The 3451-nt window shown below is 37.7% G+C and overlaps 1 pseudogene; it reads right to left on the bottom strand.

The window, feature by feature from the left end:
- Positions 1-2920: 2920 nt before the first annotated feature.
- The window catches only part of LOC132169354 (probable LRR receptor-like serine/threonine-protein kinase At1g53440), a 2046-nt pseudogene continuing 1515 nt past the window's right edge, over positions 2921-3451 (bottom strand).

Below are 3451 nucleotides of genomic sequence, written 5' to 3'. Positions count from 1 at the left end.
GTTGCGGGATAATGGAAAGTTGTCTTTTGGACAAGCTTTATTGAGGTCAATGAAGTCTACGCACATCCTCCACTTCCCATTGGATTTTTTGACCAATGCTACATTGGCTAACCAATCGGGATAATGGACTTCCTCAATGAACCGAGCTCTAAGCAGCTTTTCTACTTCTTCAGCTATAGCCATATTCCGCTCAGGAGCGAATTTTCTTCTTTTTTGCTTTACCGGCTTCACACTCGGATCGACATTGAGTTAGTGGAGAATGTCTTCAGGACCGATTCCTGGCATATCATCATGAGTCCATGCGAAAACTTCCAGGTTCTGTCGAAGGAAGGTGACGAGACCCTCTCAGATCCTGGGACCGAGCTGCGTCCCGATCTTCAAAATTCTGCCTTCACCAACTACCACGTCTTCCAGTGGCTCAGCTGGCTCACCCTTTGACTCATTCTTGCCTTTACCATGATGTGCCAAATACTACCTAAATTAATAGATAATATTTAGTATGTTTTAATTCGCAAGTGCACAAGATCAAAACAATACTATAGTGCCGCAAGTATGAGGTCAATCCCACGAGGATTGTGATTTTGTTTTGAATTAATTAAAATATCAAATTGTCACAGATTTGATATTAAGAAAAATAAAAAGATATAAAGATAAAGTAAATGTAAAGGCAGGGCTTTGATATCCACCACTAATCATACTTAGATAATATAATAATATGTCAATGCTTTGATCATGTTATGCATATCTAATGTTTGTCAACTTAAGGGCATGGCGTATACTCCTTAAGCTATAGATTTCCCTAAGCAACGAGTTAGGCATGTCGTATACTCTAACTCTTTTCTTTTCTAAGGGATTTAGCATGGTGTATATTAAGTTGTTTCTTAGGAAATCATATACTCTATGAAAATCGACAAACACATGAGGCCTAGGGCATGGCATATACTCCTGGTTCCCCATGTTGATTAACCCAAGAATCGCGGTGAGGAACTAGGGCATGGCATTAATCAAGTTAAATACCAAATTGATTTAACTAACTAGTCCATACCACATGCATATGTTGATCAGGCACACACATATGAGGAATTCATGCAAGTAGGCATTAATCAAGTTAAATAGCACAACAAGATCATTACAAAGGCGCCAATATTGAAATATTAAATGAGCATAATTAGGGATTCAATCTAGCCCTCCTAAAGAGTTAGTTACACATAATGAAAATAAAACTAAAAAGAAAAGGGAAAGAAAGAACTGAAAACCGCTCCTAGAAGTAGCCTCCAATCCTCTCCCCAAATTGTGCCTCTTCCAAGGATGTTCCAAGGATGTTTTTAAGTGTGAGGCTTAGAGGTCTATTTATAGGGCTTAGGAGAGTCCTAGAAGTCCTAGTAATCCTAGGAATTTCGGAGATTTAAGTCCAAGTCCAATTAGGATAAAGAAAACCTAAGTCCAAATCGGAATAGGATTCGCCCAGAATTGTGGTCTTAAATTACGGCGTGGTTTTTGCCTTGCGGCGCTCCTAATTGGGAAAATGATATTTCACAATGATTTGTATAATTTGGAGTTAGCTTTCTAATGCCGCTTGAATCACCTCAATCAGATATCTTAGCTGAAAGTTATGGTCAAAATACCGAGAGGTATGCAGAATCCAATTTTGCCTCCAATCCGATTTGACTTCAAATTGAGAAATTCCGAATTAATCCTTTCCTTTATTTGATTAAACTTAACCATGATTGGCTAAGCTTAACCATATCTTCTAGGTCTTCCCAATTTGCCTTTTAAGCTTGAAATTTTTCCAGAAACGCTTTCTTTTCTTTCAAAAGCCTATAAAACAAAGAAAATACAAAAAGGAAGTAAAATGGCATAAATTAACTAGAACTAAAGGATTAAAACATGTAAGTTAAGGACTAAAAATATGACTATTTTAGCACTTATATCATACCACCTACTGTACCAATTACAATAGGAGTCGGTGATGTGGTATTTTTGTGACCAAAAATATCAATTATAAAATTAGTACTCGCAATAGGACGAATCCCGTAGGATAGGGCTGTATTGAGGGTGTCGAACCTCAAGGACTGCAGGGGTTTTATTATCAAAATTCGAAAGATTAAAATTAACTTAATTAAAAGAAGTTTTGATTTTATTTGCTTTAAAACTAAAGTGCATGAAATAAAAGAGATTTAAAATAAGAGAGAGTGTATGGTATTGACTTCACCTCTATCCGCACAACAATGGCTAATCATAATTAATCCCAGAAATTCATTCTATGCATGTTATAAATAAACAAGAAACTACCTTATTAAATAATAAGCATAATCTATCTTCGGTTGGCACGGATCGTCCACCTAACTACTAAGATGCAGTACGATCCGTCTTCCCTAGGTATAAATTATCAAATTCTTTAACATGATACATACAATCAATGAATAAGTGTAACCCATCTTCGGTTGGCACGGACTGTCTACCTGAATTATACTAAACTAGGGTGTAGTACAATTCGTCTTCCCTAGGCATGGCCTATCTAATCCTATTGATCATATGTCAATTAAACCCATTATATAACCATCATCCTCATAATCACAGAAAACAAGAATGATTTGAGATCAACAAAAGTAAAATACTTTCTAAGACAAGAGAAGAACCTCACAAATATTGATTTTGGAATTTAAGAACAATTGCATTTAATAATTAAGAATATAATCAAAAGGTAGCAATTCTCATAGTTATACAATCAACATGCATAAATTGAAAATTTAGAAATTAAATACAATCAAACCATTGTGCGTGGATAGGGTTACATCAACACCCCACGAAGGGGTTTAGCTGCTCATGATCTTCTAAGCTCCAAAGATAAATTTTTGATTTCTAGCTCTAGGACGTGATGTGTCTTTTTTCTCAATGCTTATAGGCCCATTTATAGGGATTAAGAGAACCCTAAAAGCCCTAAGAAGAGGCACCCGAGTTCTTTGAAATTATCTACCGACTTGGCGGCCAATTTGGCGAACCAATCCTTGGCAACTCCTGCCAAGGTGAGGGGGAATATTCTGCATGTGATTTCATCTGAAGTTCTATGAAGGGAGAAATGACCGCGGATGCTTTCCATGTGTTCAGCAGGGTCACCATTACCGTCATACTTGTCAACACGAGGCATCTTGAAGTTGTCAGGCAAGGGGAAGTCCAACACTCGATCAGTAAAAGGCAAATCGGTGTTGTCCATAAGCTCTCCCGCAGTGCTTTTCTCCTCCTTGATGGCCAAATGGCGAGTTAGATTCTCATACTTCTTCTCAAGATCTTTCATATTAGCATTAACTTGGCTCTCATTTCGCCCATCATTGCGGTGTTCTTGGCGAGATTTCTCTCGTCGAGGCCTAGTATGCTGAGACCTCTCCGGGTTCTCCTGCTCGCGATGTTCCTCATTCTGGACAGTTATATGATGGCTGGCTTGAACTGAACT

This window comes from Corylus avellana, chromosome ca2 (assembly GCF_901000735.1).
Source record: "Corylus avellana chromosome ca2, CavTom2PMs-1.0".
NCBI lineage: Eukaryota > Viridiplantae > Streptophyta > Magnoliopsida > Fagales > Betulaceae > Corylus > Corylus avellana.
This window is presented reverse-complemented; position numbering and strand designations above follow the sequence as displayed.